Source organism: Taudactylus pleione, unplaced genomic scaffold (assembly GCF_031769625.1).
Source record: "Taudactylus pleione unplaced genomic scaffold, aTauple2 ptg000133l, whole genome shotgun sequence".
In the NCBI taxonomy this organism is placed as follows: domain Eukaryota; kingdom Metazoa; phylum Chordata; class Amphibia; order Anura; family Myobatrachidae; genus Taudactylus; species Taudactylus pleione.
The window spans coordinates 1865119-1890000 of record NW_028284535.1 but is presented as its reverse complement, the minus strand read 5'-3'; the positions used below and the strand labels follow the sequence as shown (position 1 = coordinate 1890000).

General features: G+C 44.9%; 1 pseudogene; it reads left to right on the top strand.

Moving 5' to 3' along the window:
• The first annotated feature begins 1973 nt into the window (after window positions 1-1973).
• On the top strand, window positions 1974-12274 carry LOC148523449 (EF-hand calcium-binding domain-containing protein 12-like; annotated as a pseudogene).
• The last annotated feature ends 12608 nt before the right edge of the window (window positions 12275-24882 follow it).

The window sequence follows — 24882 nt, the reverse complement described above, 5'->3', positions numbered from 1 at the left end:
ATCTGTCTGTTATTACCCAGTTTTGTTCTATCAATGTTGACAATTGTAAAACGCAACGGAATATGCTGCGCTATATAAGAAACTGTTAATAAATAAATAAAATAATACACCTACAGTACAATAATAACAAAAAAAATCATTCCATGCAAACTCAGAATTCTTGTTTTTGGAGAGAGAGAGAGCACGCAGTATCATCCCAACAGGACTTAAGGCCCCCATACATCAGCAATTGATTGCAGCAATTCTGCAATTTGCAATCGATTGTGTATAAAAATCTATCCCTTTTTCAATCGATTGTGGCAATTCTGCAATCTGCAATCGATTGAAACAGGGAAAGATTTTTATGCGCAATCGATTGCAAATTGCAAGATTGCTGCAATCAATTGCTGATGTATTGGGGCCTTAACACAATGTCAAATAGCATATCTTTTGCCTCAGAAAGTGAATAGAACATAACGTACTCGTCCATTTGGGGCACACACCATGGTTCTGACACAAACTTGCTCTGCTGCTTACACAGGAAGTCAGATGTTAGCTTGTGAGGCATATTACCGGCAGAAGAGAGCCACACACTCACTGGCAGCAAAACAGAATTCTCATTTCTGACGTTTGTTTTATTATTATTTAATTTTTATTAATTAAAAAACTTGTCTCCAGTACAGGAGACATTTTCCTTGAACCCACATCCTTATCGTCAACCAGCTTCGGTCTTCAAGAAAATGGAGACCACACCAGACCACTGTCAGACATTTGGGGACATGTTTTAGCCAGGCCAATCAGAGAGTAGGGTCTGGCCGTCACTATGGTACCTTGAAAGCAACAAGCCTGGAGGGAGGGATGTGAGAGCACAGGTATCTGTGAGAGGGACTGGAAGGCTCTTGCATCCCCCTGCACCTACATAGTATTGCTGGGAAGCTGCTCCTTCATGTCAGGGGTACTTTATTTTATACACTAGTGTTTTTTAGCAGGACTAGGCAATGTGTGGCACTCCAGCTGCTGTGGAACTACACCTCCCAGCATGCCCTGCCACAGCTTTTCTGTTAGAGCATTATAACCCTGTGGAAGGGCATGCTGGGATGTGTAGTACCACATGAGCTGGAGGGCATCATGTTGTCTAGCCCTGTGTTATAGCATAGAAGCCTGATATTATCACTAATGCATGGGGTGTGACAGCCCTGATATCAGATTTTTACAGTGGGTACAATTTTCTGGATCTGTCCCTGGTTTCTTACTGCACGGTACCATCCTGTCCAGCCGGAGGCTATTCTCATTATCTATTATTATTTGGTCATTTTCAGGAGTGGTCTATGTCTGCCATCTAGTCCAGGCTCAGACGGTAGTGGCACTGCAAGTTCCAGCATAACCTGCCAGTTACCCAATTCCTTGGCTTTAATCCAGAGTTGCACGCAATGTCAATGTTGGATGCAGGAGGAGGATTTTTTTTGCCACTGCGCATGCATCAAAGTCGCACTGTGCACATGCGGCTATGCTGTAGCAACGGTCGTGGACAGGATTTAAGCTTAATTGGTGCGTAATAGCGAATATGGTTGTTACATTTTAAAAATTGGTTTAGAACATGGGTGCAAGTGAGACGTAAGTGTCTGTGACGTGTGTCTGGCGTAAATCAGGCGCATAGGCTCCTGTCCCCGACCTGCACCTAAAATAGTCATCGGCGTCGCTTTGTATGTGGTTGCAATTTGTGATTTTTTTTTTTAGTGAACCTAATTTGCGTTTGCGATTGAATTAGAGTCTAACGTTTTTTTGTGAAGTAGAACCGCTAAAACAATGATCCTGGACATGTTCAGCCGCTTACATATTTCTCCATTCCAGGACCAGCCCTATTGTAAGCTCCGGAGATCTGTCACCCATGGAAATAGCAGAATGAGTAGGAGAACTTGTGCCATCGCTGCCTTTATGCTGCAGCGCATGTAACGCATGCGAGCTGCTCCAATGACATTATCCGAGATGAAACTATGCTGAATGTGACAATGGCTACAGAAGTCTCGTTCCAGGACTTTCATCCACCAATGGATAATCACTTGACAGGGTACAAGCAGAGAGATCTATCCCAGACTCGTTTCTTCAAGGTGGCCTGCAGGACTTTTGGACCTCCAAAGTCAAGGACACGACGCATCATTGCTCCCCCCATGGAAAAACTGCAATCTGGGTCAGTAGAGGTTACGGAACCGTCGCTTGTGGCTTCTGGCAGCATCATTAAGTCGGGATCTGAAAGGATGGCTGAGATCGTATAGACTAGTAACACCGGTCAGAGCATTTCTGATTGGTTACTGGAAAGACAGAAGTTCAGGACCCAGTTGGAAAGTATGGGGGACATAGACAAATGACTGCGTGGAAAACCGGTCCTGACAGACCTAGAAACCCGGGTACAAGATAGGATGGATGAGCGAAGTCTCAAAAGCCGAATGTCCCTAGAAACCACTGAAGAAACGGTGGGTTCAGCACTTAGACATCACAATTTTCAGCAACTTTAGTCCTATCGACAGCCAAAGGGCAAACTTATCCTTCAGCACCGGTGCAGCTTAAGGTGGGACTTAACCAGAAATGTGAAACACTTATAATTAAACTCTCAGCAACTGCCCATTGATACCTTTATAGTGTTACACGGGTATTTTATACTGACTTATATGAATCTTTTCCACCATTCAGTGGGAGCTGCCATGTTGGTTTTGCTAATTGTGTTTTACATACTGAGAGCTAAGACCATGTTATTGTTACAGAAGGACAATATTCTTATTTATTAATAGGAGGTGTAAACAAGTAGAGGATGGTAAAACATATGTTAATTTATTTATTGACCCAAATCAGTCATTAAAAATGTGGGGCATACTTTCAATATGGTAAAGGGCAGTAAGCAACTTCTGAATAGTTTTCTGAACAACAGCGGCAATACACTACAATTCAACCACACACGCTTTAGCACTATATCCATTTCTGTGCATTGGAGTTCCACCTATACTGCTTCATCTTCTCCTGGCATCATTGCAGTTAAATTGGGGTCTAAGGAGCTGATTCAGACCCTCTCGCTAGGATGCGTTTGCTCGTAGCTGCCGATGGTTCGCATTGTGCGTATGCATCGCAGTGCGCAATGAGAGATCGGGCAGCGTACGCTCGCCGCACATAGACTGCCCAGTAAAATGAGTGACAGGAGAAGCCGTTTGTGGGTGGTGACAGGGGCGGGCCGCTAGAAACGGTGGAGTGGAGGTGCGAATGCAGGCGTACCTGAGTGTCTTAACGCCGTTTCAGAGGCGTGCATAATTAACAGGCAGCATCATGGTACACGTCACTGTGCGATCGCCTGCCTTGCTGTCACATAGCTGAATTTGAATACGCATCGGGCAAGCGAACGCATCTAGCGAGAGGGTCTGAATCAGCCCCCAAGTACTAAGCCTTGGAGAGAGATAAAGTGGATGAAGATAAAGTACCAACCAATCAGCTCCTACACTACATAATATTAGCACCACTTTGGGTCATATATTGAACGCTAACTCACCTGGTGGCACCCCAGGATCCTCCAGTATGACAATACAAGGATCAGCAATCCCTCCAGAAATAATTTTTGGCACCCCCCTCATACTCACACACACCCTTAGTAGAGGCAGAATTTCAGTTTACTGATTAATTCTCTGCTTAAATAATGATGGGTTTTCAGGGAACTTGCATTGGCTGGACTAAGGGCCTGATTCAGACTCTGTCGCAATCGCTGAGTGCTCGCAACTGGGTCGATGGTGGCCCAGAGCGCATGTGCACGACGGAGCCGGCTCCGTTTTGCGCATGCGCGAGACCCGGATAGCGACGGGCAATCCGTCGCTCTGGGTCTCACACCAAAGGGGGTGTGCTGTCGATGTTGAGTGACAGCACGCCCCCTTTGGTGGGCGGGCCGGAGGGGTGGCTGCCCAGACAGAGGCGTTCCCATGAGAACGCCTACCGTCTGGCGGCGGCCCCACTGACATCACAAGTGATGTCAGTGGGAGAGCTTTCGGCTCTGTTTGAGCCGAAAGCTCTCTGGGGCTTGCGGCCACGAGACCCTACCACAAGGGTCAAAAATACATCTGCTCTGTTTGAAACATCTTCTCACTATTCCCAGATACTTGTGATATCTCATATACCTCAACTAGATGATCCCTGTTACCAGATAGCTATAGTATTGTGCTTCCAGGCATATAAAACTGAGGGAGGTGGTCGCAACATGACGAGGAGCTTGCAGTCCAGTGTGATCGCACCCACCATCCATCAGACTACCCTGGAAGCCCTGGCTATCCTAGAAGGTTACCTGAATCAGCGCTGGCTCCGCCTGGTGGACCTCTATAACCAGATAGACATGCGCAAGAGGAAGCAAATCTCCAGCCAGGACCTGAAGACTGTGAGAAAAGAGGTGAAGATTTAAGAATGGTGGTTGGGTTGTTTGGTCAAAGGATAACTCTTTCCTAAGTTCTTATTTTCTCTTATTTATTACTTGTAGATAAATACATACTTTACTTAAAAAATATTTCTAATATAGCTATCTTATAGAAAAAGTGTATCCAGTGGTGCTGTCCCTCACGTAATAGGCTCCTCAGTTCCTGCATTCAACCTTGGACAGTTGAGAGGTTTATTGAACTGACCGCTGGGCTGTAACGCAAGCCCTGCTCTTTCCTAGGCTGATATTCCCATCAGTGACTTGCAGTTTGATGGACCTGGTGATCTCACTCAGCAATAAGCAGCCAAATCAAATCAACTACAAGGAGCTGTCAGTGGGACGTTATTCCTGGAGGAAGAAGAAAATGGAAGACCGTAAGAATGGTGTAACCGTCAGCCCAGGTAGTCTAACACGGTCATCTCCTACACATCCTCACCTCAGGGATCCTTCCTGTGCAGAATAGTTGCCCATGGTCTTATGACCAAATATTGGTTTTCTATCTAACAAATGAGAAACAAAGCTGAGAGTATGATGAGTGTGGTAGTTACGTCATACACCCAGCAGGTGGATTCATCATGGCTGTTAGTTTTTGGGTGGTGTTACATAAGAAGTCTCCAATGAAATGAGTGGATAGTGATAAAATGGTAGAAGACATGGGGTGACCATACTTACACTGTCCATGGCGTGGATCATTATGCCTGGTGGTAACATCATCCTTTGTGGGTACAGAGAACAGATTGCTCCTTCACTACAGAAAAGCTTAATTACTGTTTTTGTTTGGGTGTAACGTAAGCTGAGACGCTGCATGTCTTGTGTCTCCGTTGGCCATTATGATGTTAAACATAAGTTTCCTCTGTCCTTGCAGCCGCAGTGAGATATTTCCAGCCTCCCAGCGACCACAACACTGAGGGAGGTGATTCTCAGCCTGCGGTGACCCTCTCTGGGATGCTGGGTGGATTGGGAAGTGTAAGAACGGAATCTTGGCCAGTCCACAGTGTGCAAAGTGGGGGGAGCGGGTCACAGTTTCTGCAGGTGCCCCCATTCAGTTTGGAGGAAAGAAGACCCCTCAGCTATGAGGACATGGAGGACATTGGGAAGAACTACAGAGAGAGTAAGCGCAGAGTAAAGGTGAGGGCACCAAAGATGGAAAGACGTAGACATGGCCATCACTCCTGTTGTTACTGAACTACAAGTCTCAGCATCCTTTGCCAGAGAGTTATACTTCATACAGGAGTAGCCATCACTTACCCCTACCCTCTACTGGGTGCAGGAGATGCATCTGAAATTGGCATCTACTGTGCATTCACACAACTCATAATAGAACGTAACACAGCAAGCAAATGGTACACCCACAAAACGCACATCCATATTGTTGCCGTCCATTTAGTATCCATACACAAAATGGTGTACCACTCTGAATAGACCATATATTCACGTAGATGCATGTGCAGCCCGTAATGCATGCGCAGTCTGTGAAAATCACTAGATACGGCCGCATACGAACCTGTGCGCAATCCAGGATCAGGCCCTTAGTGACAGGTTTAGGGAACCTGGTGACAGCACGGTATAAGCATTCGGTATTCACACTGTCTTCCATACCCCCCTCCAGAGTAACACTCGGCTTTTGGACTGGTTAGACCGTTTGGTGCGCACTAGCAATGCTGCCGTGGATGCCCATTCCCTGCCTTCTACGCTGGGAGGGGAGACAGCAGAGCTAGTGGAACAGTTCCAGAGACAGGGGCTGCAGCAGTATTACAAGATCCTGAGGCTGTGCCAGGCCTATGAGGTTCCTCTCACTGAGAAGCTGCTGGAACGAGGTGAGGAATCACTTTTATTATCTGTTCTCTAGAGACGTTCATCTTGAATTGGGGATATTCCTGGAGCCAGGGTCCGATTCCGCTTTAGACAGGGAAGGGTGAGAGGTGGCTAAATAGGGGATGATCTGATTGGAGCTGAGGGGAGGATGAAATGTATATAGTAGGGACACTATATTATGTAACATAACATATATAATGTACTACGTAAATATGGGAGGAAATCACTTTTTCCATTTTAGTCAATCAAATACTAAAATATTATAGTATCCATGCAAAAATACCTAGCACTCAATGTACTGAAATAATTAAATTGAGACAAAAAATAACTTTACAAGTCCATTTAACTATGATTTAAAGCCAGACTTTTCATATTGAAAATTAATTTGAAAGTGCACTAGTATACATCGTCATCAAGTAGAAACTCTTCTGTATCTACTTATCAGACCTCACTAGAGGTGAGCGTGGAATCATACTAATCAGACCTCACTGGAGGTGAGCGGGGAATCATACTAATCAGACCTCACTAGAGGTGAGCGTGAATCATACTAATCAGACCTCACTGGAGGTGAGCGTGGAACCATACTATTCAGACCTCACTGGAGATGAGCGTGGAACCATACTATTCAGACCTCACTGGAGGTGTGCGTGGAATCATACTAATCAGACCTCACTAGAGGTGAGCGTGGAACCATACTAATTAGACCTCACTAGAGGTGAGCGTGGAACCATACTAATCAGACCTCACTAGAGGTGAGCGGGGAACCATACCAATCAGACCTCACTGGAGGTGAGCGGGGAACCATACTAATCAGACCTCACTGGAGGTGAGCGTGGAATCATACCAATCAGACCTCACTGGAGGTTAGCGTGGAATCATACTTATCAGACCTCACTAGAGGTGAGCGTGGAATCATACTAATCAGACCTCACTAGAGGTGAGCGTGGAATCATACTAATCAGACCTCACTAGAGGTGAGCGTGGAATCATACTAATCAGACCTCACTAGAGGTGAGCGTGGAATCATACAAATCAGACCTCACTAGAGCTGAGCGTGGAACCATACTAATCAGACCTCACTAGAGGTGAGCGTGGAACCATACTAATCAGACCTCACTAGAGGTGAGCGTGGAACCATACTAATCAGACCTCACTAGAGGTGAGCGTGGAACCATACTAATCAGACCTCACTAGAGGTGAGCGTGGAACCATACTAATCAGACCTCACTAGAGGTGAGCGTGGAACCATACTAATCAGACCTCACTAGAGGTAAGCGTGGAACCATACTAATCAGACCTCACTAGAGGTGAGCGAGGAACCATACTAATCAGACCTCACTAGAGGTGAGCGGGGAACCATACTAATCAGACCTCACTAGAGGTGAGCGGGGAATCATACTAATCAGACCTCACTAGAGGTGAGCGTGGAACCATACTAATCAGACCTCACTGGAGGTGAGCGTGGAATCATACTAATCAGACCTCACTGGAGTTGAGCATGGAACCATACTATTCAGACCTCACTGGAGGTGAGCGGGGAACCATACTAATCAGACCTCACTGGAGTTGACCGTGGAACCATACTATTCAGACCTAACTGGAGGTGAGCGGGGAACCATACTAAATCAGACCTCACTGGAAGTGAGCGTGGATCCATACTAATCAGACCTCTCTGGAGGTGAGCGGGGAACCATGCTAATCAGACTTCACTGGAGGTGAGTGTGGAACCATACTAATCAGACCTCTCTGGAGGTGAGTATGGAACCATACTAATCAGTCCTCACTGGAAGTGAGCATGGAACCATACTAATCAGACCTCACTGGAGGTGAGCGTCGAACCATACTAAATCAGACCTCACTGGAGGTGAGCGTGGAACCATACTAATCAGACCTCTCTGAAGGTGAGCGGGGAACCATGCTAATCAGACCTCACTGGAGGTGAGCATGGAACCATACTAATCAGACCTCAGTGGAGGTGAGCGTGGAACTGATATGAAGGACAAGCAGCAAGTTGGGGAGCACTCGAGGGACAATTTGTAGGGACGAGAGGAGCCAAGCTTAAGGGGCTCAGATAGGAGACAAGGGGGCAGATGTATGAAGCTCTGGGAAGTGATAAAGTGGAGAGTGATAAACCACCAGCCAATCTGCTACCAACTGTCATTTTTCAAAAACAGCTTGTAACATGACAGTTGGGAGCTGATTGGTTGGTTGTTTATTACTCTGCACTTTATCACTTTCCAGAGCTTCATACATCTGCCCCAAGGTGTGACAGCCAGAATGTGATCGGAATGATGCCTGTGTTGGGTTATATACATGGTGGGGAGGGCCCTCAGGAGTGTCTAACTGTGCCAGTAGTTTAAATCATACAATATAGTAGTTTACAAAGTGAAAGTTGCATAACTGTGGAAGGGCATGCTGGTATGTGCAGTTCAACAACAGCTGAAGGGCTGCATGTTAAATACCCCTATAGCCATGACACTGAACCCCCTCACTGGTGTTAAGATTGTGTCTGCATGGTAAGATGTAGGTTAACACAGACTGTAAATTTCTCCATATTGTCTGTGCCTCTATAAACAGCATTATTATATCCCGGGGACAAACTGATCACCTGCGGACCAGGTCAGCAGTTGCCGCTTTGCCAGTCTGGAACAGTAACCATGTCAAGGATAAATTCAAGAGAAAGATCAGAGCGTCAGGGAGTGATGCCCAGGAGAGCGGGACAGTGCCACTTCGACAGCCAGGAACAGCAATGACGCCCAAGGATAGGTCCATGAGGAAGAACAGCGTATCAGCGAATGATCCCCAGGGGACAGGGAAGGTGCACACTGAGAGATCTCCCGGGAGCAGGTGAGTTGCCGTATTGTGTCAGGTCATGTGATACTCAGGATGCTGCCACTATGCCATATGGCAAAGGGGACTCATACACATAATGTGTAAATGGCGCCAACACTCTATACCTCTTCCCACTATGGTATCTTGTAAATAGACATTTGTGAGTGCCATAGTAAGATTTTGTAAGGGCCCCATGGGCAACCCAAGGGTGAAATGCCCCCGCAAATATACCTCGCGCTAAGATTTGACATTACCAGATGACCCCCATGCATCTGTGGGCCACAGAGCACCTCCACCCTCTGCTATTAGACAAATACCCTCTGTGAAATATATTCAGAAACATTTCTGTATATGTCCGTGCCTTAAGCATAGCACAGGAGTATGGCAATGTTCCAATTAAAGTTTCAACTACAGTATGACATTTGGGGAACATGTCCTGCCAGCGCGAGAGTCCCACCCTGACTTTCCAGAAATACAAATCCCACCTAAAAAGTCTACAGTGAGTGGAGATAGCCCTGTTGTCCCATAAGGGATGTACCAATACTTGATCCAAGTCATTAGTGTGGAAGGGGAACCTTAGGTGGGGCGCAGGTTGAAGCCGTGTTCAAAAACGCGGGTTGGAGCCATGTTGGAGCCTGGGCTCATGTCTGAAAGGGGTATAACTAACTTTTTATCTCTTCTTGCCCTGGAATAGACAGAAGCTCTTTCACTTCTGAGTCCTGCCAAGTCACCAATCGCTGTTCTTCTGCAGCTTGTCGACGACATCATCACTGAGCGTTTCTGATACGCCAATTAGCTTAATAGGGTAACCCTGGAACACCCTTTCTTACCACAGCGTACCCGGCTTAGACAAAGGAAAAACCCTGGTCATGACCACGGTCACGGACCTGGGTCACATAACTCGGGTTGAACCAGTGGCAAACGCAGGATTTTAAGAGGGGGGTTTCCAAATACTTGATATTAGAGAGAGTGTGGCCAGTCCATGAAGAGGGCATAATTAGTACTTAACCATCTTTAATATGCATCATACAAAGTGTATTGTGTGTAATAATTCCAGCATATACAGGTCCAGTGATCACAGTAAGCCATTAGATGCGGCTATAGGACCATCCTGCCTGAGCTGAATGATTTTATTTTAGATGTAGGCACCATTCCAGAGTATTAGAGCAAGTCCAGGAGTCTGGGTGCAGCAGAATAACCTAGCACTGCCCTGGACATATATGTACATATTGGGCTCTATTGAAGCACATCCCTAACAGTGCATGTTTTCCAGATCTCCTAGTTGATGCACAGGTTATTTCTTACTAGCGGATACATGTTAAAAGATCCACAGGTAGTGCTAATTATTTCATTTGTGATACTGAGATTAACATATAGCACTTGTAAACTTCTATTATATTACTATTTCTATTGTGGTCATGGTGTGGGATGGGGAGGGGGGTTTCCAGGCAGACGGAAACCCCCCCTGCATTTGCCTATGTGAACCATTCACTCTGACACACGACCTGTTTTTTTTCTCAGGTCCTTGCCTCGGTGTGAGAGGGATATTAGTTGTAGCTTTACTTTTAAGAAATGTATACCGCTCTCAGACATAGTTTGCTTAAGCTTAAACCGGCTATACGTTGCTGTTAGTTCTGCCAAATAAAACATGGGAATTCCCAGTTGAGCAAACCCATAGCCCCACAGGTAAGAAAAATTGGCGAGACCTGGAGTGGCTGTAATAACTTAGAGGACACAATCATCTTTATCAAATCGACTCAACCCAAATAAGAATGGGGGAGATTTTTTGTTTGTCATTTCTTGAATGGAAGTTTTGTTTCAGGGTTTTATGTTGCTTGTATCCTTCTTATTCAATACTTCCTCCATTCTGTTTTGTATTTCCTAGCGATGGCCCGTATCCTCCGGAAACCTACGTCAAATGGGTCAGGACTAAAGTGAGGGGCAAGAAAAGAGTCAGAAAAGAAACTTTGAGATGTTGAACGACGTATGAGCAGTTTCAGGAAATGATTGGGTGAGTTGAGGAGGACAAAGGGTTTCGGAGTCCTGGTACAAAGACTGATCCGTACATGTCATTCAGCACGGCCACTAGCCAGAATACACCTGCCCTCCATATATGGCGACACTGTTATCAAGACAAAGGTAGCGCGCCATCCCCAAGCACATCCAAAAAGGGAACCAAACAGCCCCGGGGTCCCTTCAGTTGCTGTTGGTAACAGTGGTACCATGGTGCTGTTATACCTCCCAACTGCCCGCAAGTTAGGACAAAACCTGCCGACTCGCAGAACGGAGGGTGTACTTACCTACTTTCAGGCTTCCACGGCGGGGAGGGGTACCACATCTGAAAGGGGGCCTGACGCGGGGATGATACTCCATTGGGGGCGGAGCATGGGGGCATGACCGCAATCGCATCCATGTGGCCCCGTCCTCTCTTCACAATGCCGAAATTAACGGCATTGTGAAGCAGGGAGCGGGGCCACGATGACGCGATTCAGCGCAAATCACGTCATCATGGCGGGTTGCCGCCGCCGAGATTCTTGCCTGCCTTTCCGGGGGACCGGGAGTGGCACACGATTTTCAGTAGGCTTCTGGCTGAATCGGGAGGGTAGGCAAGTCTGACATAGGGACTTTCCCCTGATATCGTGACAGTACGTGTTAACCTTTCATATAGTCACCACGCGTGGGGGTGATGGTGCAGTTCACCCTCCTCTATAACATATTAAAAAAATATATATTTTTTTTCAGATTGTTCAGTTTTGATTGGATTACAATAAGAAACTGAATACAAATTTGAAAATAATTTATCGACTATAAATAGCGTCAAGTGAGCCTATTGGATACATCATCGGCAGCTTCTAGTTGTGTTCTACTAAACACAATCCTTCCCTATAACCCTGAGCTATGTATGTGTGGAAGAAAGAGGCCCCGTCCATCTCCCACATGACCTCGTTCCACATTCCATGGCGGTTTCTGTATACAAAACCGTTCTCAAAACAGCTCAATATGTGAAATATATAATACTATTATCCCCCTGTATTCTTTATTATTCTTAGAAACCTGAAGCGGCGGTTCCCTCACAGTTTTCTTACATCAGACGACAATGCGTTTTGGCCAGGACACCTTGGGGAGAAGCTTCGCACTTATCTGCCAAAAGCTGCTGAGAGAGGCGCGAACCCGTCACTGACTAGGATCCAAATCAGTCACAGGGGCTAAGACCTCTCTGGAACTTCTGTGTTGTCTAAATGTAAATAAGGTTACATTTGTTATTTTCGTCACTGTTTATGGTGCGGGACGTGGAGGGCCTACAGAATCTAAGGCGATGATAGGTATTAGTTATTAAATAACAAATGTAATTAATTCATTGAATGACGGAGACGGCACATAACCCAGAACGCCACACTGCCCTCTGGCTTTGATTGGTTGCTATAGGTTATAGCACATTTTCTACCCAATTATCTGTGCGTCAGATTTCATAAACGCCCCTCAGTATGTGTAATGGCAACTGCCGCAAGGAATATCCTATCGCATGTACTGGTTATGACTATGAAGCTGTTATATGTGGCTTTACCTCAGCTTTATGTGTAGTTTGAGGCGATTACAGTTATACAGTTATGGTGTGATTTATTGAAGCCCATCATCTTCATACACATCCGATTCCACCTCTCTAGTGACATGACAAAGAAAATGAAAAGAAGGGGCTTATTTTTCCCCAACGCCTCCTTGCGCATGATAAAGGCGAACTCTAATACACTTAGCCTGTGAGCTACGCGTTTTACGGGTTATCTCCTTAGAACTAGGGGAGCTTTTTATGCAGGGCTTCAGTCTCTAGCTGATAAATGCCCATAAAACATTTGTAATTAGGTTTCCTGGGTAACTATGAACTGTATAAATTGGAAGACAACATTGACCTTCTCACACATGATATTGCTGTTTTTACAAATGCACTAACCTGGCCTGAATTAAATAGAAACACTGTCATCCAGTAATTAAATGCAGTCCCAGTTATTATAAATGGGAAATTTACAGGACAGACGGGAATAGGGTCTCGCAAGTGTGCGGTCAGGGAGGAGAGTTTTTCTCCTTTGATGGGAAATCAGCAGCTGACAAACTGGAAATCCATTCTGCTTTCTGTATCAACACTTAAGCTGCACACACACACAACGATTTAGTAAATGAATGATTTTAGTAAACGATTTTCATTCATTTTTTCAAGGGAAAAATGAACGAAAATCGTTTACTAAAATCGTTCACTTACTAAATGTAATGAACAATTTTTTTGAACTACAAACGGTTTTTGCATATTCACTTCCTGAAAATCGTTGAGTTGGTCAGTCTGACTGAACTACAAACGTGAACGCGCATGAACGAAAATCGTTCATCGTTTTAACTCAGAAAGTGAATGATTTTTTCAACGATTGAATGATAAACGATATCGTTAATCGTTCAAAAAATCGTTATGTGTGTATGCACCTTTACACTAAAGGTTCCCAAAATCCCCCATTACAGTCCAGGTTTTAAGGCAGAGATGCCGACTTTCTGGCTGCCCCTTCCGGGAGGGGGCAGCCAGAGCAACAGAATCGGGGGGAGTCGGCGGCTATTGTGGGCGGAGCGGGGGTGTGGCCATGTGCTCATGTCATTTTGCCCCCGCTACAAAATTACGATAATCCCGGCATTGCGAAGCAGGGGGCAGCGCCAAAATGAGGTGATTCGGCGTGAATCGCGTCACAGGCCCCCCCCGGTATTTTCATGCAATCGTGGGGGGGGGGGCAGCTTGCGGGAGACTTGCCTGCCTTCCTGGGAAGCCGGGAGTGGCACCCGATTTTCGGGAGACTCCCGACCAAATCGGGAGGGTAGGCAAGTATGTGTTAAGGATAACCATGCTTGAGCACAGGTAACTTAATTACTACCTCAGTCAATTTGATTTAACCATCTGGGCTCAAGCATGGATATTCTTAAACCCTGCAATGTAATGGCAGAGTTTGGGAACCTCTGACCTACACAATGTATACAAGGTTGGATATTATGCTCAAATCAGCCTCTGTACCTATGAAACGATGGTGGAATGTGTTTGCAGGGGTAGGCGACGTGTGGCACTCCAGCTGCAGTGGAACCAGACATCCCAGCATGCCCTGCCAAAGTTTTAGCATGCCCTGGGCCTAGCAGCAAAACTGTGGCAGGGCATGCTAGGATGTGTAGTTCCACAGCACATGTCACCTACCCCTGGTCTAAGGAAAGCTGTGGGTGTTACAGCTACAAAGAAGATAACATATAATAAACCATTCTAGTCTCTGATACGCAATATAGGGGACAGTCTAGTGACTGGTATAGAACCATTCTTGTGATTATGATAATTCATAAAAAGTATAGTTAATAAATTTCCATTCTATAAGTAAAATATAAATAAAAATGTTACAAATGTGGTATAATAATAATGTATTCTACTACTTGTTAGTGAACAATAAGCAAACATCCCAGGTAGAATATCTGCATTATGCTCATAGACTATGAAGCTGCAGCACAAGTACTGTTCTCATTGATAAGTTCAAAGGCGACGGAACGGAAAATATCAATTTATTAAAACCCTCATATGAGAACTTATAGGCCACAGTCAAGCAAAAGTGTGAAAAGTTTACTCATTCACTGACTTGAAATAGTTTAGCAAAAAATTGTAAATATGAGCAGCCTACCCAACATCCTGGCATTGGGTCTGGCTCTTTTACAGAGCTATGGGCCTGATTCAGAGCCGGACGCTCTGACAGAGCGCTCGCTCTGAATCAGGGCCGTCCTTCTGAATTTTTAGAGCAGCCTCCTGGCCACTCGCATAGCTGTGGGTGACCACCCACAGCTATAGCGAGCGGCCAGGAAGATGGTCGCGATGGTCAAGACCATCGCGACCATCGGGCTTGCGACGAGACCCTTGTGGTAGGGTCTCATTGCCACAAGCTCTGGAGTGCTTTTGGCTCTATCAGAGCCGAAAGCACTCCCACTGACATCACTTGTGATGTCAGTGGGGCCAGCCCCAGACGGTAGGCGTTCCCATGAGAATGCCTCCATCTGGCCAGCCATGCCCCCTGCACGCCCACCAAAGGGGGCGTGCTGTCACCATCGACAGCACGCCCCCTTTGTAGCGAGACCCATAGCGACAGCTTGCCCGTCGCTATCCGGGTCTCGCGCATGCGCACGATGGAGCCGCCTTGTTCTTTGACTAGTCGCACTGTCACACACATAGCCGTACCGAGACATTTTTGCACTCTGAGGACCCTGTTAATTTCACCTTCCAAATTTATTTTTGTAGCATAAGACAGTAGAGACTTTAGATGATTTGAACAGTGGCTAGTAACCATTATATAATATACAGTGAGCGTTGTTGCAGTGACCACTATTGTAATGCAGAGAATATTATGGTGACCGCCATATAAAGCAAGTAACATCACAGTGACAGCCATATAATGCAGAGAATATTACGATTACCACCATATACGGTAATTCAAAGATCATAACAATATCCATAAGATATCGTAGAGAGCATTGCAGTGACCACAATATAATGCAGAGAACTTCATAGTGACCAGCATATAATGAAGAGAACATAACAGCAACAGCAGTGCTGGAAGTGTGCCGGTGTGTAACGGTATGACATACCGGCACTTCAAGCACTAACCTTTTTTTTTTGTTACTTTGCCGGGTGCAGGAGTAGGGAACCCGCTGGGACCTCCCTGACGATCGGATCATCATTGATGAGCGCAGCACTGACAGCTATCAGCGCTGCCACCTCTCCGGGATTGCCTCGAACAGTGCAAACTGTCAGAAGCAATCCCACTGTCATCTGCACTGTCAGCCGCTGCCTGGCACCGCTGGGGAGGTGAGCTCGCGACTGTTGCCGGCGGGAGGAGGGGACCTCTTGGAGTCCTCTCAGTAGCCAATCTCTCTGCCACCCGGCCGGTCTACAGGTCAGTGGCGTTGCCACGTCACAAGGGGGGTGTGGACCCACGACACCAAGGTGCAGTCTCCCTCTCAGTGACAGGAGCCGAGTTTCACTAATGAACTGCGTAGCTGCATGTATGTCACCGGGTATCATGTTTCTTTTGTCACGGTGTTCATAATGTGTATGAAGATATGGAGATGGTGTGTTTTTTGTGGATACCAAGCATTTCACCATGTGTAAGGGTCATAACCTCTGGAAGTACCCTTCCCAGATAACATAAACCTTCAGAACTCGGAGAGAGCCACTTATACGCTTTCCTTCCACATATAAAATACACATCATCTGGGAGTACATAAGGGATGGATTGCATCATTATCATCGGACACAATTCTCTGACAAATAATCCTACCCCAGATTTTCCCATTTGACTAATACATGTTTTAGGTTGTACAATAACTGCACAGTATCCTTCTGGTACTCTGCCAACCATTACCTTGGTGGAACCAAGTGTATTCTTATACCGGAAGTATCTTCCACTGGTAATGTTGCGTATCAGTCCACCATCTACTGGTTCATTATCAGCTATGTGTGAGCAGGTCATTGTCTGATTGTCCCCGGACACCTCCCAATTTCCTGGTTTATTGGAATTGATGTTTAAAAATAACAGGGATCTATCCACCTGGTACTGATGGAGCTTAAAATTTGGAGGCTTGGACATAATAAATTTTCCATCCAGTGTCTTCCCCTTATGTAATTCAAGGACCTCAGAGACATTTAACGGGAGTGGTACTAATCCTACATTATGTTGTCCCTGAGGCACGTGAGAGCATACCCAACATTCAGTCTGTTTTAAGACTTTGCCCACCAAGACATGATAATCCTCTAAAGGATACCCACCCCAATACTGGTTACACTTGGGCTGGCATCGTTGGAGGCATCTCTCGTTGATTAGGGACCCATAATACTCACAAATACAGTATTCCTCAGACAATAACCCTTCACACTGTCTCCGAGTCTCCAAGATAACAGATCTCTTAGCAATTACTGTACTAAGTTTGGTCAGATACCGCCCTAATGGAAATGTTGCTCCTCCTCCTGATCCCATTCCATCGACATCGCCATCAGCTCCCCTCTCCGTCATCTGTCCTCCGTCACAGAAACCAGAAATCCCGAAACAAACTAGGATGATGAAAACTCTTGAAGAAGACACAAACGTAACCTTAGCACACCACTCCATTGCTGGAACAGTGATCTACAAATATCTCTAGTTCAGGTGTCTTACTGCAACCTTTAACTCTCCTGGAATAGGCTCGCAATTGACAGGTCTACGTTATCTGCCTTGACTCCGCCTTGTCTCTCCACCGGTTGGTTGACCTTTCTGCAGTGGAGTGGAATTGACCCAAGTATCTCTCTGCCACTTTCAAGGATGTTGTACTCGTCAGCAACACTTGATACGTACCTTCCCACCGATCTGTCAGACAACCTGAACGTAAGAAATTTCTGATGATAACAAATTCTCCAGGTTCAACATCATGACAGTTTGTTTCTGGCATATCAGGTGACAACAATTTCAGTTTGTGCTGCTGCTGTTTCAACTTTTTACTCATTGTTATAAGATACTTCACAGAAACCTCATTGTTACTCTTCAAATCTTCCTGTGGACTTACAATCAAATGAGGTTGTCTACCAAACAGTATCTCAAAGGGGGACAGATTAAGAGAGGGCCTAAGAGTAAGGCTGATGCTATGAAGGACTAGCGGTAAGGCTTCTGGCCATCCTAACCCAGTTTCTGCCATGATCTTACTCAGTTTATTTTTAATAGTACCGTTCACTCTTTCCACCTTCGCACTGGCCTGTGGTCGATAAGGGGTGTGAAGTTTACTATTAATACCCATCAACTTACACATGTTCTGGAAGACATCACCTGTGAAATGAGTACCCCTATCACTCTCTATGATTCTAGGGATACCGTACCTGCATACAAATTCCTGAACAATCTTTTTAGCAGTAAACGCAGCAGTATTAGTGGCAGCTGCATATGCCTCTACCCAATTAGAAAACACATCTGTACAAACTAATACATACTTGAGATTCCTGCAGGGTGGTAATTGGCTGAAATCAATTTGTATTACCTGAAAAGGTCTGTCTGTCGGAGGGATGTGGGATGGCTCGGTTGGTATTGTTTTTCCAACGTTCTTCCTCAAGCATGTCAAGCAGGACATTGCCCTCTTTTCGTCTTGGGAAGAAAAACCTGGTGCACACCAATACACCCTAAACAACTTGCACATACCTTGCTTTCCCAGGTGAGTCAGACCGTGTGCTGCCTCAGCCAAGCTTGGGTAGTATGCCTTGAGTGCCACCGGCTTACCTTGTCCATCTCTCCAGAGTCCATAGGACCCTGTCCACATCCCTTTGATCTCCAGACTGCCTTTTCCTGGATGGAACACAAATTTTGCATCTCAATTAACTTCTGCATATCAATTGCCCGAAAAAACATCATTTGACTAACTGGCATGTTAGTTCTTAACCCTGCTGCCCATTTGGCAGCTTCATCTGCCCTGCTATTGCCCAGTGACACGGGGTCTTCTTCACATGTATGGGCTTTACATTTGATGACGGCTACTTCTTTTGGTAGCTGAATTGCTGTCAACAGTCCTTTTATGTGGTGTGAGTGTGCAACTGGTGTACCTGCTGCCGTCATAAAATTTCTAAGATGCCATAGAGCCCCAAAATCATGTACTACCCCAAAGGCGTACCTGGAGTCAGTGTAAATGTTAGCTGACTTACCTTCCACCAGTTCACACGCTCTCCTTAGTCCCACCAGTTCAGCCACTTGTGCTGAGTGAGGTGGACCAAGTGGTTCGACTTCTACTACATCATAATCATTTACAACGGCATAACCTGTGCATAATTCTCCTGTGTCAGTTTGTCTATGACAACTCCCATCCGTGTAAAACGTCAAATCTGCATTTGCTAGTGGTGTATCATGTATATCTGGTCTAGCAGTGAAGGTCTGATTTAAATACTCCATACAATCATGTGTGACACTATACCTGCAAAACTCACCTTCAATCAGCAACTCGCCTCTCTCCACCCTTTGTGCATCTCGAGGCACATATGGCAAGTACATTGCTGGATTTAATGTATTACACCGTTTACTGGTAATATTTCCATTAGAGCTAGTTCCCATTTCGTGAACCTAGCTAAGGAAACATGTCAGGTTTGGGCAGAATTCAGCAGTGCAGACACAGCATGTGGTGTATAAACAATCATATCATGACCTAATATTACATCCTCACTCTTATCACTCTTATCAACCAGAAGAGCGGTCGCTGCTACACTTCCTAAGCATGTTGGGAGTGATCTTGCCACAGTGTCCAATTGGGAACTGTAGGTCTGCTAGCATCACGTATGAAGGTACAGATTTGCTGCTGGATTTGCGGCAGTGTCACAGTCTGTATGGCCTGTATTCTGTCAGTTGTCAAATGCCTTAGCCCCTGGGTTAGACAGTGTCCCAAGTATTTAACCTTAGTCTGGCATGGCTGTAATTTGCCCTTTGCAACCTTGTGCTCTGTTTGCGAGAGATGAAGCAACAATAGTTTAGTATCATTCAAACATGACATAAACAAATCAGAGCACAACAATAAATCGTCTACATATTGAATGAGAATAGATCCATTGGCAGGTTGAAAAGATTGCAAACAGTCGTGTAAGACCTGGGAGAAGATACTGGGGCTGTTTATGAAGCCCTGGGGAAATCGTGTCCAAGTGTATTGTACGCCTCTGTATGTAAATGCAAATAGGTACTGAAGAGGGACAGAGAAGAATGCAGAGCACAGGTCTATGACAGTGAAGTGGGTTGCAGATGGTGGGATTTGCATAAGGATGACAGCTGGATTTGGCAGTATGGGAAATTGGCTTTCAACAACTTTGTTTACACCCCTAAGGTCCTGTACTAACCTATAACCCCTCCCCCCCCGCCTTCTTTACTGGAAAAATGGGACTATTGACTGGGCTAGCTGTACGAATTAAAATTGTAACAACTGCTCAATTATGGGATAAACCCGTAATTCTACCTCTGGTTTTAATGGGTACTGAGGGATTTTTGGAACTTGCCTATCACTTTTTAAATTTACAACTACAGGAGATACATTTATCATTAATCCAGTGTCCTGTCCATCCTTGATCCAAAGTGAACCCGGTATTTGAGATAGCATCTCTTTTACTTGGTTTGGGCTTTGTTCTGAAATGGTAGAGTGAAGCATTAATATTTGTAATATTCTCAATATTTGTAATCCAGGGTAACATAGAGGGATAATCCCCCCATATTGTATGACCAGACTCTGGGCACTCCACAGACAAGTCCTCCCTGACTCAGCCCTGACAGCCCTGGGGAGGGTATTTTATAAACTCTTCAATACTCTCCTCCCTGTCAGTCCGGCATCTATGAGTGGACAGGGGGGACCCAGCAACAGGCCGCCTACAGGGATCTCTGCCTGGACACCCAGGCTACCAATCAATGGGGCAGGATTTTCTCTCCTTAAATGGGTCACTAACCAAGGGGCACTTTCTACCTCCCTGTTTGCACATGCTCAGTGGGGTTCAGGGAGAGCAGGGTCAGTCAAAGTTCACTGTACTATCCTATGGAGCCAATGGTGCTGTAAAAACTTGCAGGGTAACTATATCCCCTAACCAGTTAAAGGGGTAACCAAACCTCGGGTTGATCTGGAAAGAGCTTTATTACCACACTTCCCTCTGGCGGAAACGATTTGGACTCCTAAAGAACTACGCTCACTATCATTAGAGTCCCCTAAAGCAATACAAGATTTCCTTACAGCTTGGGATGCTACTATAGGACCTTCTCGCTGCTTGATTTTGCCCTCTCGTAATCTCTCCCTTTTGGCTCTTTCTCGTTTAATCCCATATTTGCGTATCTCATTATGGCGCTCTTGTGGTATAGATACAATTGCCGAAGTACTCAGTGATAATTCTATGTTGCCTTTTTCATATTTGCAGGTGCAATATATGCTACCCTCAGGAGAATATTTTACTTATTTACGTATAAGCAAATGGGTCTCTGCTATGTTTTGAATTACTGGTTCTTTGGCACTTCCCCCATTTTAGCTAAATTGTCGACTGGTAACTCTCCGCATATTTCAGGGCAGAATTAAATATACCTTTAATGTACCACAGAGTAAAGCAGGAGATATTGGCGACATCGCTGCTTACTATCCGCCGGCTCCTGCAGCAAACGCTAGGCCACACTAATGATTCCAAAAGAAAGAGTAAGGGGTGTACAATGGTGAAGAATGTTTTTTTTTTTTATGCAGTTTAATAAAGGTTAAAATTACATACATCAATATATATTGTTCAGGCTTTCTATAACTTATGGATGGAGCTTGATGTAGTCACAGCGCCGGACTCACATCACAGAGATCTCATTGATGATGAAATGCATTGGAAGCGTATTGGGAACGGCACACGCGTAATAGAAAATGACGCTGGAGATCTCTGTGACGCACGTTTGTCGCTGTGACTGATGCAGCGAGACTACACCAAGCCCCAGAGATAAATCACCATTGTGCACCCGCTAACTCTGTCTCTATAAATAAATACCGTAGTATGGGCAACTTACAACCCGTTCTCAAGCTCATTCAAGCCTGAGATAGAGCAGTACGTTGCCCTTAACGTTGCTGCTTTATATTGCTCTATGCTTCACTCTGCAAGAAAGCGGCACTCCAAATGTCAAGTGACACCAAACATATAATCATTTCATCTAGATTCCCGTCACTCATGCACTCAGTCCCCCCTTTCTTCTTTGTTTGGGTCTTTGGGGCATATTTATTATAGAATGTGATGTGCCTCCGTATATTAAGAATACTTATTGATGCATATCGCACCAATAAGAATTCTTTATTCACTTGAATGTATTAATTAGGTCTCCTGTATGGGCTCTTATTGGATCTGTGATCATTTTATTTCTACCTACGGGCCCCTTTGCGGCTAATGCGTACGCGCATTTTCAAGCTGCATATGTTCACAGCTGTAACGCCGCAATGCACAGCAGGACCCCAGTCAATGGGCTACTGCCATCTGAAGATAGCGTTAGCCCAACCAGGCAAGATAGCAAAGCTTTGCGGATATTGTTATATATAACAAATATGGGTGTGGCTGCTGCGGGATAAGGGGCACTTCATTCTGCCCATAAACATGTGGAAACTGGAGTTTTTGCTTATTCTAAGGGCAGAATTGATTAATAAATACTAATAGGCCTCTTGGTGCTTAGAAAATATTTGTAGCCGACATCCTGGTTCAGCCCTGCTCACATTTTGGGAAAGATTGCATGGTAACCATACACCAAGCAGGAGGTGCCTGGGGAAGCTCAGTAGTACTAGCAGTTCTCGGGAGGGGTCAGTTTCTAGATGTGCTGCATAGGTCCTGCTATCAGGCTACATAGTCCCTTATACCACATCAGAGTCCCTACCTTTAAATGTCTATTCATCAGATAAATAAGAGGGCCTTCCTACCTATATATCTGTCTTTTATTACCCAGTTTTGTTCTATTAATGTTTACAATTGTAAAGCGCAACGGAATATGCGGCGCTATATAAGAAACTGTTAATAATAATAATAATAATAATAATAATATTATTATTATTATTATTATTATTATTATTTCTTAGTATATTCTTGTCAGTGATTGTCAATGTGTAATAATTAGATGTAGAATACAGTTGTTTTATAATATTATTTATACTGAAATATATAATAGATATATTTATTTTCTTTTATCACAATTGTGAGCTTGTCAAGTGATTATTTATGAGGAACATGTAAAACTAGTGCTGCCATCTAGTGGCAATTGGCAGAATTTACAGTGACTATACAGATGTGATCTTAAGTCCTATCTGATATGGAATGGATCCTGCTGATATTAATCTCTTTATGATATAGATATATACCCAAATAATAAAACTAGCACTTAGTGAAAAAGTGCCACATACTTAATAATAAGTGAACAAATAAATAAAATAGTTTGTGCACATATAATAATTGTTTGTCAGCCTCACCGAATAATACACCCGTTCAGGGCAAAATCTGTGTAAAACCAAAAAGACAGGGGGCGCCACACTCAGGGCCCTATTCATCATCGGGGGCTGTATAGGATACTTAACACCGGAGCAATTCAGTATTACGCCGATGCTGGGAAAGCTCCGAAGAAAAGCAGCTGTCCCGGCGATTAGCAGCGCAGGTAATTTAGGTTGCATTTATCAAGTACATTCTATAAAGTGATAGGTAGAAGCTGATTGGTTGCCAGGGGTAACTTCTCCACTCTTTTCACAGCTTCATACATCTACCCCATTGTGACTCACAGGAATTAGCAGCATCCTATTGATCTGTCAAAGGACAGAGTTTTAACAGTAAAAAACATTACTCACCATATCATATCTATATGTCGCCACAATTTATTATAATTCTTTTATTAACTGCCACCAATTTAACAGGACCACTCAGCGCCGGTCATTTGTTTATATTCATTTTGGGCTTTTTGCTAATTTGCATCTTCATGAATGAAAGGAATAAAATGTGTAGGAATAATATGGCAGCCCAACAAAGTGGATGTAGTTACGAGACCGGCGGCCGCAAGGCCACCGGTCTCAATACCGACATCCGAATCTCGACAAGGGATTTAAGATAGGCGTTGAAATACAGACGTCTATCTTAATCCCAACGCCGGAACGTCGGAGAACGCCGGACCAAAAGAGGTAAGTCCGGGCACCCATAGCAGGGGGACTTTAGCTTTAGGGAGCGGGGGAAGGTTAGGGTTAGGCACCCTTGGGGCATACATGCCTACTCTCCAGGGGTATCACAGGAGGCTTCCGAATTTTTGGGAAACCCCCAGCACCCCCGAAAGAGAGGTCTGAGCATTAGAATCCCCCACCCACCCCCCACTTCTTGGCTTCTTATCGCTTTCTGTAGTATAGGGCAGTGTGTTATTGTCTCGGGATCACCAGGGAAATCAATGTCATCATTATGCGCCCTTCTCCCCCTGCCCCCACCAACTACCGGTTGGAGACAGGCAAGTTTATTTTTCCTGCATTAAAATTCCTCTAGTGGGAATCGTCCTTAGAACTTTTGAGATATATGCTGAGGATGAGCCCCACTTGTCCTTAGCACTCAACGGGTAAAGTATCTGACTTGGAAACAAGTCACAGCTTACAATTCTCTGACAATGTATAAAGGTTCCTATTACCAGCAGTGTTAGGGGTATGAGACTCCATTTATCACCCTCATCCGTTTACCTATCACACTTTTGCAAATGGATTTAAGCGCTTAGGCCCGTATTCAATTAGTTTCGCACCCACAATATTTTTCTGCCTACATCGCCTGTTTTGGACGTGAAAACTTTTTGTGCACGTCCCCGCTATTCGCCGTATTCAATTCCAAAGGACGCAAAAACGCGTCTCGGCGAAACTCAAACAGGCGAAAAGTGTTGTCAAAGATGGGGTAATCAGCCTAACACCTCCCAAAAGATGTGCTAACATTGGTGATCAGTATAGATGTCCCCGCATAGCCCCCCTGAAGCTATTTTGGATACTTAAATTCTGTCAATTGCCTCTATATAGCGTCTTTGCACAAGTGGTGAAGAATAGCATTAAGCAGTATTTTTACGAGAAAGTAAGTATTACTGTCGAATTTGGGGTACTTGAAAGTGGGGGAAGCATGGTTTAAAATTGCTAAAGTAAAGTTTTAAGTGAAGCCAAAAACGCACCTTCAGCAAGCACCTGCAATCAAAAAAGCACCTCCCCCATACTTGCAGACCCCCAACAGTCTATTTCGCTACTTTTTATGTGTGTACCCCCACTTTGTACTTTTTTGCCCCCTTTTTCAAAGT